Source organism: Equus caballus, chromosome 9 (genome assembly GCF_041296265.1).
Source record: "Equus caballus isolate H_3958 breed thoroughbred chromosome 9, TB-T2T, whole genome shotgun sequence".
In the NCBI taxonomy this organism is placed as follows: domain Eukaryota; kingdom Metazoa; phylum Chordata; class Mammalia; order Perissodactyla; family Equidae; genus Equus; species Equus caballus.
This window is the reverse complement of record NC_091692.1, coordinates 82,675,994-82,690,409: the sequence shown is the minus strand read 5'-3', so window position 1 is coordinate 82,690,409 and position 14,416 is coordinate 82,675,994. Positions and strand designations below refer to the sequence as shown.

Genomic DNA, 14,416 nt, shown 5'->3' with positions numbered 1-14,416 from the left:
GCTAAGTAGGATTTGCCAAGCTTGGGGGGGATTTCAGGTAGAGGGGACAGCTTGGATAAAGCCCAGAGGCAGGAGAGCTGAAAATTATCAGGATTCCGAAGGAACAGCTCCAGTGAATAGGACAGGTTTTTTTTGTTTGATTTTGGGGGATTTTTTTTTTCTGTCATTTCATTGAGATTTAAGCAAATCTCAATTTTGCCATCAATATTACAGCAGGAGTTCAGGCCAAATTCTGCTGCTGGTGCAAATCCTTAATTCCAAGCCTCAGTTTCCTCTTCTGTGAAATGGGCTCATTGCAGAGTTGTCCAAATAATGAAATGTGAAATGGACATCATAAGTTTTCCATAAACATTTTTAATTGAATGGCTCAAAAATGTACTTTGCCCACCTTCTTTCTTGCCAGTTTCTTTTTCCCCTTCTCAGCATCCTGAGCCTATTGTCCTGAGCAGGGAAGCCTGGGGTAGACTGAGGCATCCCCTATCTTCATCCAGAATACACCTTGTGAGGTGAGGTTTGACTGTCGACACCCCAGGGAGAGTGTCCCCAGAACAGTAAGGAGGACCAGCAGTTGGTGGGGGCTTCAGTGGGACGTGGGGGAGACTGCGGACAGCCCGAGTAGATGGAGGAGGGGGTACCCCGCACCTCATCTTTGGGGGATAGAGTGGCAGTTTCCCTCAGGAAAGGCCTCTTTCGCCCTTGCCTTCTGACCAGCCCATGGACCCCGTTTGCCCGGCTGTTTCACATCCACTAGGTGGGTCCCATCCCTGACAAGGGCAGTGCTGGGAGGCCTAAGTCACTCACCCCCAGCAGCCATTGCTTCCACTGTGTCCTCTGAACTTGGGCAATAGCCAGATTTGGGGGGGAGGCATTGAGAACATTCCCAGAGGCCTCTGGGCCATTTGGCAACCTCCCACATCTGCAGAGCGCCACTCCAAATGCCTTTATCCTAGCCATCGTTGTCGTCATCTTCACCATCATCCACATGGCCCTCCTGTCGTGAGCTCCCCTGAGGTGGCAGGCCCTTTGCTGGCTGGAGGGCACGCAGACCTCGAAAAGCCCTGCAAGTTGGACTCACTGCTCTCTCTCTCTGCCGAGTGGTCTCAGAGTGGCTCGCTCAATGGCCAAGATCACACAGCTGGTAAGTGAGAGAGTCAGGACTGGCCCCACGGAATCAGGATCTGTCTGACCCGCAAAGCCAGAGCTTTTAACCCTTCCAGTGCTCAAGCCCTGTTCCCTCGCCTCCGTGCAGAGAGGCAGGATGTGGGTCTGAACGCACTTCCCGGAGGGGTGGCAGGGGAGGCCCAGCCTTCTCTGGAACTGCCCTGAGGGTGACTCAGAGCCGGCCCTTTGCCATCTCCTCTCAGGAAACACTAGGTTGATTGTGGTCCATTGTTGCTCTCTATGCACATGAATAAGCGTGAGTAACTGCGGAACAGAAAGGCCATCAGGGGGCACTTCCTGGGTAGGGGCACGGATAGAGGAGAGGGATCCTTGAGAACACGCGGTGGCCCTTTCCGGAGCCAGGAGGGCTGAGCTCCACCTTGTCTGGGGCAGAGAGAGAAGACAGCCAGGAGGGCCTCTGCCGGCACTGAGAGATGCCCTCCACATGCCAGACATGGGGAAGACGGAGCAAGAGTGGGGAACCTGGACGGAGGCAGTTCCGAAGCCTGAGGGCTGCGGAGAAGTTTGAAATAGCTTCTGTGGGCAGAGGAGAGGGACCCTGGGAACTGGAGGAGGCTGCTGGGCAGGGTTGAGAAACAGGTGCACTGGAGACCACACACCTGAGAGGCAGGGAGCATCTGAGGCTAATGGGATGGTAGGTGGCTGGGAGGCAGGAAGGAGGGAGGGAGGAGGGAGAGATCCCTGCACAGCGGCTGCAGAATGGGGTCAGCCTGACTGGGGAATGACACAGGCCATCCGCCAAGCACGTCCCCCTGGCTGCCTTCTCCACTCCCCAGAAGGGTTCAGCCATGGCTGGGTGCCTCAGGTGGGAAGGAGGAGGCAGAGAAGGAGAGGTCAGTGTCCACCTGCCCCAGAGCCCACATAGCGAGCTCCAGCCTGGATCACCCCCTCAGAGCCGGTTTCCAAGCTCTGCCCCACAGCGGCTCAGCGTCTAGAGCAAGATCCTTAACTCCTTATGGGCTCGTCTGTGAAGTGATAAAGCGCCAGCCTCTCGCTGACGCCAGCTGCAGGAGATGGAATGAGATAGTGGTCCTAGGGCATCCAGCATCTACCTGGCCCAGCCCTGAGCACCCCTCCCCGAGCCTGTCTCTTCTCTCTCCTCTGGCCTACTTCTCGGTCCCCCCCACGGCCACCACCTCCCGCAGCCCAGCCACCTCCCGCAGCCCAGCCGGTATCTGCACTCAGGTAGGGCCCACGAGGGAGGAAGGGAGGGAGGGAATATAGCCCTCTTCAGGGAACGTTGAAGAGTATGTTTGAATCATGACTCTGCCCCTGTTTAGCTGTGTGACCTTGGCAAGTGACTTAACCACTCTGTGCCTCAGTTTCCCCATCTATAAAGTGGGGATAACAATAGTGTTCATCTCATGGGATTTTAATGAGGAATAATGAGTAATACAGAGGTCTTAAAACAGTACCTGGCACGTAATAAGCCATATTTACCAAATACTTAACATGGTAATAGCTATCATTTATTGAGTTTACCTCCTGCCTGGCTCTGGATAAGCATTTTCAAGCATCCTTTGCATCTCCCAAGAACCCCAGGATGTAGGAACTCAACCACAGGGTGTAGGTGACTGGCTGAAGGTCACACTGCTGGCCAGCAGCAGAGCCTCGGTCCCAGACGCAAATGACGTCAGTCGAATTCTCTTTTATTTTCAGCTATAATCAGGACTCTTCTTAAGGAAACCCTAACAAGGGCCGCTCCATCTCTCCCGGAGGTAACGTCACCACCGTGCATGAGCCAAGAGAAATATCAAGGAGGGGAGTCATTTAGCTTTTCAAGGTGGAGGCTGGTTGTTTGCAGAAGATCTGAGCCTTTGAGTCCGCCTTCTTTCCTCTTTGCTCACCCCGCCGACCTCCGTCTCAGCAGCTGGCTCCCTTAGAGCTGCTGCTCGGCAAACCCAGGGAGGCCCCCACCCGGCTCCCTGTTTCCTTCTCGGGTGAGTAAGGCTCTGGGAAGAGGGCTTTGGCTTGGGGGCGTGGGAGTCCTGGTCCTCCTCCCCACCTTGGCACTAACTCAATTCTCTTCTTTTGGCCTCAGTTTGCCCATCTCTGAATGAAAGGGGTTAAATTTTTGAACTAAAAGAGTGGTTCCCAATCCAGACTGTGTATGAGAATTACCGGGGGGAGTTTTTTTAATCCCTATGCCTACTCCCCATCTCTACCAGAGGCTCAGATCACGTGACCTAGAGAGGAGCCTCCACACTAAATCTTCTTCCAGATGATTCTGAGTCGATGGGCAAGACCTGTGGTTGCGAGAACAGAGTGAAATTTTCTCTCTCATCTGTGACAAAATGAGAAAAATAACCAGAACGCGGTAAGTTTTCCTTAGAGATAAATGTGTTCAATTTAAAGATATCCTTTATCTGAGAGCAGCTAAAGTTCTTTATTCTATGATGTGATGGCAACAGTTGGTGGTAGCTGAGGTTTGTTGTTTTTTTTTTTTTTAATAAATAAAAATTTAGCAATATTGGTCCCCGAAATTGAGGGAAAATGTTTACTGCTTGGTGAAATTCAAACATTCAGAACCGCCAGCCTGTCTGTGCTGTCCAGGATGGTTGCTACTGGTCATAAAAGGCTACAGATCACTGGATGTGCAGCTGGTCCAACTTGAGCTGTACCATCCGTGCAAAACACGCACTGAATTTCAAAGACTTCCTATGAATGAAAGAATGTAAAATATCTCATTAACCATTCCTGTATTGATTAAGTGTTGAAATGTTAATATTTTGGATATATTGGGTTGAATAAAAGGTCTTATTAAAATTAACCTCTCTTCTGTTTTATTACCTGCCTTTTCCACTATTTTGCGGACATCTTTCCATTTGAGTAAATATAGAGCTACAGGACTAAAAAATAGAATTAAATTAAAATTTTAAAAGTAATAAAATTAATCTCCCGTGTGTGTTTGCGCTTTTTAGAAACATGGTCCCTAGACAATTTAAAATGACACATGCTTGCATCTGTGGCTCACCTTGCATTTCCACTGGACAACACTAGCCTGGGTGATGCCTCAGGCCTTGGCCCACTTGGATTAGGACATCAGATAGCAGCCTCTCCCTCCTCATTCACGAGTCCTTCCTCAGGGCAGACCAGACGGGAGCTGCATCAATTAGGCTTTTGCTGCATAACAAACCTCCCCAAAACGGAGTGGCTTAAAACAACAAGAATTTATTTCGCTAACAATTCTGTGAGTCAGGAATTTGGGTGAGCTCAGTCTGCCCATCTCAGCTGGGCATACTCAGCGTCCACCGTCAGCTGGGCATCTCTGATTCAGGGAGTTCGCTGGCTGTTGCCATGGTGACAGAGAAACTGGGCCAGTGTCCCTCATCATCCCTCAGGATAGCCCAGGATTATTCCCACGATGGTCCCCAGGTTCTAAAAGCAAGAGAATGGAAGCCGAGAGGCCTCTGGAGGCCTAAGCTCAGAACTCCCCCAATGTCACTTCTGCCACATCTATTGTCCAAAGCAAGTGAGCAGGCCAGCCCGGATTCAAGGGCTGGGGAAACGGACTCTGCCCCTTTAATGAGAATTGCTGCAAAGAATTGGGGCTGCTTCTGCAACCTACTTACACCAGCTGAGCGGCCCCAAACAGGGAAAGCTCAGGCCTTGCCCCGGGGGGCCCTGCTCTGTGCCAGGGCCTCTCTGTGACCTTTGTGGGCCCCAGGCGGTTTTGCCTCCATGGGCCCCTTCCTCCATAAAAATAAATACATAAACAAAATAAAAATTTTATTTTATGGCTACATTGGTGTAACAACGCAATCTAGGCTAGATTTGTTATTACATATTCATTGTTATTTATTCATTTTTTTCTTCTGATTTTTAAAGAAATGAAAATTCAACAATTTTTGTGGCCCCTGTAAGTATCCTGGGCACTAGGCAGTGTGCCTAGGGTGCTGCATGGAGAAGTCGGTCCTGGTCTTTGTGGCCGAGCGGGCACAGGGCACCCCAGGCTGGGGTGGCTCAGAGCCCCAGCAGTTGCTCAGTGACAGCGGGTGCGGCAGGTGTCCTCTGAATGAGTTACATATTTCCCCAATATCTGTTTCCAATCCCCTACAAGGGCATCAGCACTTTGTCCTTCCTTAAGTTAAGCGATGAGCCAATGCTCGACTCCCAGGGAACCTCCTGGAAGCCAGGTGAAATGAGGAAGTGAATTCAGGGCTTCAGATGGTGATAACGACCTCGGTGACCCTGCCCGTTGTAGGTCGCAGACTGTAGGTCAGTCCGCAGAGGGCTGTCCCACGCCTGCCAGCCTCCCAGCCTCACATCCTCTCTCTGAGGCAGGCGTGGCCAATGGTGCTGCCACCTGCTCACAGGTGCAGAAGCTGACACTCGGAGAGGTGAGTGTTGCCCATTTAGAGGCAGGTTCCCAGGGGCCCAGATTCCCTGATAGAGCACTCTGGCCTAGTTCCCTGACACCGTAGGAACCCCAAATGCTCTGCCCCTGGTGATAACCAGTACGCCCACAGCCCTGGCGATGGTAGCTTCCTGTAACACCCGGAAGGGGGCTGGCCTCCGAGGACTCACCTTGACTGAGTGACTTGCAGAAGTTTCCCTGACAGGCCACGGGCAGAGGCCAGGTGTATTTGGGGTTGGGGAGGGCTGGGGGGTTCTCTGATTCCTGAGGGAGTAACGCACAGCTCTTCAAACTCCGAGCTTGCTTTGGCTTCTTCCCAAATATGTATGCTGGGCTGTTGTTTTTAACAGGGCTGCGTTATCACTATTCCTATTTATTTGGAGAGTGTATTAGAAAGAACACAGCCTCGAAGCCAAAAGGCCTCGCCTCTTCTGCCACCTTCTAGGAGCGCTGAGCTAGCCTCTCTGACCCAGTTTCCTGAATCTGAAATGAGCCTGGGGTCACCTACCCCCTCGGGGTCCTTCGTGAGGATTAACTGAGGAAAGATGTGGTGAGTTCTTAGCCTGTCACTCAAAGCCACGCTCTGGGCCTGGAGGCGCATGGTAGGGACCCCTCTCGTGGATGTTTACTTTGCCCAAGACCCCACGTCCAGCACTGTAGGCGCGTAGATGATGCCACAGCAGGGCAGTCTCAAAACCCCTTCCCCCCTACCCAGTTCTCGCCCACATGGCCTTTGTGCATGAAACATGGTGTTCATTACCTCGGACCAAGGTAGAACAGATATCCTCAGCATTGTGGACACTTTTCTGTGACAACATGAAAAATTGGGATTCTTGCCCCTCAGAGTGCCTGTCGGGGAATGTGGGTCCAGCCCTGCCCCCCAGAGCCGAGCCTGTGTGAGCCGAGATGGAAGGGGAGGGGGGAGCCACCAGGAGCCTGCATACCAGTCATATTTCCCACATGCACCCGACGCTACTTCAATTCGCCGCTAAGGATGTGAGAAGTTCCTCCCGCCCTGGAAACCATTCTCCTCTTAGCTAGCACCACGGTACCTCTTACCTCGGCGTGGGGACAACCTGTTTCCTACCCCAGGAAAGTCAGATCCTGGAGCAGAGGATGGGGGTTCGGCTCAATTCGGTTACTGAGGGCCGCGAACGTGCCAGACTCTGGGCTATGGAGACCGACTGGACACAGTCTGGGCCCCTGGAGTCATGTGCAGGGAGAGATGCGTTAGCAGATGAGCTCAGCTGAGCGTGGACAAGAGCAGGGGTCCATGGAGGGCAGGGTCACCTAATAAACCCAGGTGAGATGGGCGCAGGTGGGGTGAGGTCAGGGAAGGCTTCCTGGAGAAGGTGATAGCTGAGCTGCGTAGAAGGCGTTCCAGGCAAAAGGCTCAGCCTGAGCAGAGGCTCCGAGGCACTGTGGGTTTCTGAACGCTGGGTAGTTTGGGGAGGAGGAGGGGAATAGGAGAAATCAGGAAAAGGGGCAGGGCCACACTTGGAGGGAGTGTCAGAATAAAGTGTACAGACGTTGTCCCAGGGACCCTGGGGGACAGGCAGAGAGGGGTGGATGGCCAGCTCTGTGATTTTGGGACTAACTCTGGCTGCCTCGTGGGAAGGGAGAGGAAGGGGGCAGGGCTCCTGCAGGCAGGGAGGTCCCTTCGGAGCTGTGACGAAGGGCCAGCCAGCAGAAAAGGGGGAAGGTCTCATAAAGGCAGTGACTATGGCAAGGGGGTAGATGGGAGGAGGGGACCCTCCTAGAGGGTTCATAAGGTGCCAGAGCAAAGGATCTGGGTGACTTGGGTGTGGTGGGGTGAGTGACAGAGAGCAGGGGCCCAGGGGAGGACGACTCCCCCTGGCCGGGCTTTGAGCCTGGCCCCCTAACTGAGGGCAAGCACATTTTAAAGACTGTCGAGAGGCGGGGCTTGAGATGAGCACCTCCTCCTGGTGCTTGTGAAGAGCTGGGCAGCTCTGGATGTCTTCTGTTGTGGCTGGAGCTCAGGAGAGCCTGGGCTGGGGGTGGGGCTGGTGCAGACCCCGCGGGGTGCCTGGCACCCAGCAGGTGCTCACTACAGCTTAGGAGTGGATGAGAGCTCAGGGAGACCTCGAGGAGCGAGTGGAGAAGGGACAGCCTGGGGAGGGTCAGGTCCCCAAAGCGGGCACCTGTGTCCACCTGGGGCTGTTCTCCCTGAATCAACGTGTGCTTGAATAGATGATTTTCATTTTAATATTTATGAGTTTGTTTTCGTGGGTATTAAAAAAATAGAGAGAGACCATCACGCCTTTTAAAAGTTACCTTTTAGAATTTCTTAAGTAAAGTGGAAGGGTGGGTTAACATCATCGAGTGCCAATGAGGAGGCGGGGCAATGGGGACTCATCTGCTGCTCCCGGGAGGAGAAATGGGGACCACCACTTGGAAAAACCATTGGGGAGCATCCAATGAAGTTGAAAACACACAGCGCCAAGCCCAGCGCTCAACACGTAGGTTCAGCCAAGAGCTGACGGTTGAATGAAGGAGGTGAGAAGCACTGACGTTCCCAGGGAAGGCAGAGGAGGAGCCATCAGAGAGGAGGGTGGAGAGCAGGCCTGCTCTGACACGGGGAGGGGGGACGCTGGGACCCGGGGCCACACGCAGCGGAGGGTGAATGGGACACGGTTTAGATACCCGTCGGCCATATTAAACTATTTGCATTTCAAGTGAGAGGACAATCTGTTTAACGGCCTTATAGCGTTGGTGGGTCAGAGTGGCAGGTGTGGACAGACACCTGGACAGGAAGCTGAGCAGCTGGTCAGGGCTTGCTCTTTTGAAGTGTCCGAAGCAGGAACGATACAGGGTAATTTGAGGGTTAGATAAATCCCCCTGGAGCAGTGAAGAGAATGAGAGGAGGAGATGAAAATGGAGCAGGTTAGAAGTCTACTGTAATAGTCCCAGCAAGAGAAGAGCAAGCCTGAATAAAACAGTGGCTATTGGGATGGAGAGGAAGGGACAAATGAAAGAAGTATCTAGCAAAGAGGGAAGTGTCTATGCCACTAATTGGCTCTGAGAGAGGCAACTTCTGGGATATAGTGGGTTGAATGGCAGCCTCCTGCAAAGATTTGTCCACTGGGAACCTGTGAATGTGAGCATATCTGGAAAAAGGGTCTTTGAAGGTGTTATTAAGTTCAGCGTCTTGAGATGAGATCATCCTGGATTGTCCCAATAGACCCTAAATTCAATGACAAGAGTCCTTATAAGAGACGGAGAGGATAAGGCTGTTTGAAGATGGAGGGAGAGATCGGCGTTACGAGCCGTAAGCCAAGGAACGCTTGGAGCCAGCAGACGCTGGAAGAGCAGGGGAAGGATTTTTCCTTGGAGCCTTGCTTTTGGTCTCTGGCCTCCAGAACAGTGAGAGAATAACTTGATGTTGTTTTGAGGCACCGAGTTTGTAGTAATTTGTTACAATAGCTGCAGAAACTAACGCAGGGGCTGATGTAGGTTCCCAGGGGTCGGGAGGCCCAGCTCCAGCTCTGCAACTCTCTGGGCCCCGTGGAAGGAGGTGCCCTGCTCCCAGCCTGCAGACCCTGATAGGGCCGGGCTGCAAGGAGAAAAGCTCTCGCTCGGGCCCTGCCTCGTGCTAAAATAACAATCTCCAGTGTGTTGCCACATGAGGATTAGTCAAATAGTTACGAGCTCTGACTTCCCCTGAGTCATTCCGTGGCTGAAAGCTGAGGCCATTGGAGGGGCGAGTGGAGTCGTTGCCCGGTCAGCAAGGAAAGGCAGCCTCACATACTCCCAGAAACGGCCGATCTCCGTGGGAACCTACGAGAAACTCACCCAGGCTCGCAGGTGGCACACCCAGGACAGCAACCAGTCGAGCGAACTCGAGGCCACCAGCCCTCCACACCCCACCGCACGCGATGAGCTCACCCCCTCATCGACCACAAAGCTCTCTCCAGAGCAACCCTGCTGGGGGAAGGTGAGCCTTGCCAGGCCCTCTCTGGCTCTATCCCTCATTAGAGGCTGGGGGAGCCCAGGGTGGCAGCCAACTAAGGAGACTTTGGAGTTTAATGAGCCAGGGTTCCAATTCCAGCATCACCTCTTAATAGGCCTGTGTCTCTGGACCCCTGAAGTCATTTCATTCACCCTCAGTTTTCTTATCTCTAAAATGGGGATCATTGGACCCCCACATTGCAGGATTGTTTAGAAAATTAAATGAGCTGTCATATGCCAAGTGCCTAGCACATAGTAGGTGTCTCGATCAATTGACAAACACGTGTTGAACACCTACTGTGTGTCCAGTGCTGGGGACACTGGTGAGCCAGCTGGTCGCTGCCCTCATGGAGCAACCAGATAGTGAGGCCGACACAGCTCAGGGTTGGTAGGCTCTGATGGGAGGGTCAGGGGATCAAGAAAGAGTTAAGTAGAATTATATTTCTGTTGTGCTAGAAGGATTTGGGAATCAGCTCAAGGTCAGTGGACAAATAGTGGCCAGGTTAGTGCTCAGACCCAAGCTTAACCCCCATCTGCTGCTACCTCTGCTCCAGGGCCCAGGCACCCTCTGAGGGTCCAGTTGTGCAGGATTGGCCCAACTCTAGGTCAGAGTCAGCCCACCTAGAACATTACTGGCCAGAGGGCCCCAGACCTCCACCTTGGGTGCCGGGCATCTAGCTCACTGTCCAGGGCACCCTAGCCTTGGTGGGGGCCTGGTGCTCCATGCAATGGAGGTGTCACAGTTTGTTTATCCGTTCAGCTGTTGATAGGTAGTTGGGTTGTTTCCAGTTTGTGGTTATTACAAATAAAGTTGCTATGAATGTTTGTGAACAAGTCTTTGTGTGGGCATATGTTTTCTTCTCTTGGGCAAATTCCTATGAGGAGAATGGCTGGGTCATGGTAGGTATCATTTAATTCTGTAAGAAACTGCTGAGCTCTTTTCCAAAGTGGTCGTACCATTTATATTCTCACAGTGTACGAAAGTTCTAGTTGCTCCACTTCCCTGACGTTGGTCTTCTTTGATAAAGCGTCTATTCAAATTTTTTGCCCATTTTTTATACTTGTGTTGTTTGTTTTCTTATTATTGAGTTTTGAGAGTTTCTTACATATTCTGGATACAAGTCCTTTATCAGATATACGATTTGCAAATATTTTCTCCAAGTCTGTGGCTTATTGATCATTCTCTTAACAGCATTTTTTAAAGAGAAGTTTTTTAAAATTTCAATAAAGTTCAATTTATCCATTTATTTTATGGGTTATACTTTTCAAAGATGCCCCTAAGAAGTATTTGCCTCACCCAAGGTCACAAAGGTTTTCCCTTATGGTTTTTATTCTAGAAATTTTATAGTTTAGACTTATGATCTATTTCAAGTTAAATTTGGTATATGGCACAAGGTATGGTCCAATTTCTTTTTTTTTTTTTTTACATTGGCACCTGAGCTAACAACTATTGCCGATCTTCTTTTTTTTTCCTGCTTTTTCTCCCCAAATCCCCCCAGTACATAGTTTTATATTTCAGTTGTGGGTCCTTCTAGTTGTGGCATGTGGGACACCGGATCAGCATGGCCTAATGAGCAATGCCATGTCCGCGCCCAGGATCCAAACAGGCGAAACCCTAGGCTGCGAAAGCGGAGCGTGCGAACTTAACCACTAGGCCACAGGGCCGGCTCAGCAATTTCATTTTTTGGCACATGGATATCGTGTTGTCTCAGCACCATTTGTCGAAAACACTATCCTTTTTCCACAGAATTGCCTTTGCACCCCTTTAAAAAAAAAAAATCCGTTATCCATATATGCGTAGGCCTGTTTCTGGATGCTCTTGTCTGTTCTGCTGATCTATTTGTCTATCATCGCGCCTATACCATACTGTCCTGACTACCGCACCTTTATAATAGGACTGGAAGTCAGGTAGCGTTAGTCCTCCAACTTTCTTCTTTTTCAAAGTTGTTTGGCTGTTCTGGCTCCTTCGCATTTCTACTTGAATTTTAGTATCAGTTTGTCAACTTCGCAAAAAAAAAAAAAATGTGGTGGGACTTTGTACGTAGTAGCTGCTCAGGAAATTGCTCTGGACTTCAGTGTTGAATATTCTTACAACCACAGGCCTTCATGGTTTACTGGGCTTTTTCATAGCATTAGTCTAACTCTCTCGATATCCCTGGGACACAGGCAGGCGTAGCTGGTGTCCCTCATTGTACGATAAGGGAAACTGAGGCTCAAAGGCAAAAAGCCTTCCCCACAGACACACTGCTAGCGAGCGGCAGAAACGGGTTTTGAAGGCATGGTGTCGATGCCAAGTCCAGGGCCCTCTGTGCTAGGCCGCCTCTGAGCAGGGGTCTCCAGCATATTCTTAATACTCCGAAAGCTTAATCAACTGGAGGGAAAGGAACACTCATTGTTTTGATTACCTTTTTAAAAATCAGTTTCGAATGTGGGTGCCCTGCAAATGCATTTCCGTTGCCCTAATTTGAACGTTCTCCTCTGACTCTGACAGCGTGGGTGTCAGTCTTAATAGGAAAACCATATGTCTTTGTTCCCTTTTAACTTTCTTTCTTGGCAAGAACACAGCTCCATGGAGGAAAAGGGAGAGGAAATAGGGATATATCACAGAAGGCGGGATTCCGGTTTGAAGTAAGGAAGATTTTTCCAGATGGTGAAGGCTGCCGAGCACTGGATAGAAATGCCAAAAAGAAAGAGAATTTTCCAGCCTGGAAATCTGGAGGTCCACATCTCTCCCAGGAATAGCAATGGCTTTGACTTTCTCTGTCCTCAAAGGCCATTAGAAGTCAGTTGTGTGGTCCTCTGAATGCGTTCTCCCAGGTGCGCCATGGTGATCACAGGGTTCCCAGGCTAGCCCACACTGCCTGTGGGACCCATAATGGAGTTGACATACAGTGTGTAGGGCAGCTCTGAAGCACTGGTTTTGTTTTGTGTCGGGTTCCCTGGAAACAGTTTCCAAGATGGAGATTTGCATGTAGGTGTGTCGAGAGCACCACGGGGAGCAAAATCCGTGGGGGGTAAGGGATTGGACACAGGGAGACATTGAAGAGCAACTCAGCTGCCACAGAGGCCTCAGCCCATTCCCGCTCTGGAGCTGGGGTGGCCCTAAAGAGCTGCCCCTGGGGAAAGTAGAAGGACTCAGCTGTGAGCTCTCAGCAGCCAGCGCTCCTGCCAGCTGGGAAGGAGTGCCTTGGTCCTGGAGGGGGCAGGCAGGCGGTGCACCATACAGCACTACAAAGTCTAAAATTGTTCTGGACCCTTCCTGGGTTCTTCACTGTTCCATAGCATAAGACCTCTGATGTTCCAACTTAGAACACCAGGAACACATCTCCAGAAGTCCCTCCTGAGGTCACAAGTCCATTATAGGCTCCACCAGGAAGGACAGAGTAAAAATTATGTCAATGCCCAAATATCACCGTCTAGAACCTTCTGGTTTCTTCACAAGACTCATCCGCACCCACTTGGATCCATGCCTCACCCCTCTGCTCGGACAGGGACCTTTCCACCTCTCCATGCCCGGTGCCTTGGCAGGGTGTGGCAAGAGGCAGGTCCCCAGCACACGCCTGATGAAAAGATGGAGAAAGGCGTCAGCCCTCCGCTCACAGAGCAACTCCCAACGGCTTAGTTTCTTTTCTCTCTCACTTTTTCTCACTAGATTTGTTCTGAGTTCTTGCTTCCATTTTCACTAATCTCAGGGCTCCTCTTGATATTAATGAAAGACAAGATAATTCTAGAACTCTGTGATTTCCTTCATGTCCCCCACAGTGACTGAGAGGACCCCTTGGCTGACTGGAGGACCAGGGAATTGATTAACCAGCCCGGGAAGGGCCCCCTCCCCTACTCTCTCCTTGAGGAAGGTTCTGCTTCTTCCTTCAGCCGCTTAGGGGTGAGCTATAGAGGAAAGAGGAAATGACCCCACAGGATGCAACACCGAAGGGCTACGTTTTACCTAAGACCTGGGGAGGGGTGGTCGTGACAGAGATCCCAAGAGAGGCTGGAAGGGGGAATGCCCAGGCCAGGGGGGCAGTTACAGGTTGGGGCAGAACCCAGTGACAAAGCGCCTACTAAGGCAGACTGTAGGGTGGGGAGTGGAGCACCAGCCAGGCTTCGTGGAAGAGAGGTCGGCTGAGCTGACACAGGCGGGAGGAGGAGCTGGCCCGTGAGAAGAGAGGACATAAGGGTGCAAGGACGAGTCCAGCCCAGAGGAGAGCACTTGCAAAGACCACAGGCAGGTGAGGGCCCCAGAGCTTTGGGGGAGGCGAACATTCTGTCTGGCCCAAGAGCGGAGTGATGGGGAAAGTGAGAGGCTGGTGGGACAGAACAGGCACAGCAAGCTGGGCCTGAGAAGGTGCTGGGTGCAGGAGCAAGACCGGGGCATCTTCAGGAAGCCCTGGAGGTCCTGGGAGCGAGCGGAGTAACATGGCGGTGGAGACAAAGCCCGTGTGGGAAGAGTTGAGAGCACACCAGGGGGAACAGAGACCCTGCAGCAGCAGCCGCCGCATTGCTGGGGGTCTCCCTCCCTGGCACCTGCTTCTTCCCCCATCCACAGGGCTAGGGCTCCTCACCTCCTTCCGGTCTTTGCCTCAATAGCACATTCTCAAGCGGCCTCTCCTAATTACTCTATTCTGGGTGTCTACACTTTCCTCCTGCCCTGTTCTGTCTTCTCCTTGGCCCTTGTCACCATCTACACCGTATGCAGTTTGCCTGTCTGCCTGCTTATTGTCCATCCTCCCTTACTTCTTGCCTGTTTTGTTCACTGCCATATGCCTAGATGCTGGGCACATAGTAGGTACTCAATAAAGATGTACAGAAGGAGAACTGCTAATGATAGCTCCTATTTATTGGGCAGTTGATAATGTGCCTCCACACTTGCATACGTGCTCTTCTTTATCCTCACGATGGCCCCCATTT

The 14,416-nt window shown here is 51.6% G+C and overlaps 1 long non-coding RNA gene across 1 annotated transcript; it reads left to right on the top strand.

Annotated features, from left to right (window-relative positions):
* Positions 1-652: 652 nt before the first annotated feature.
* Positions 653-3,938, top strand: LOC138915642 (uncharacterized). Its single transcript, XR_011421738.1, has 3 exons — positions 653-1,138; positions 2,842-3,122; positions 3,351-3,938. It is a non-coding gene; the product is annotated as an uncharacterized lncRNA (long non-coding RNA).
* The last annotated feature ends 10,478 nt before the right edge of the window (positions 3,939-14,416 follow it).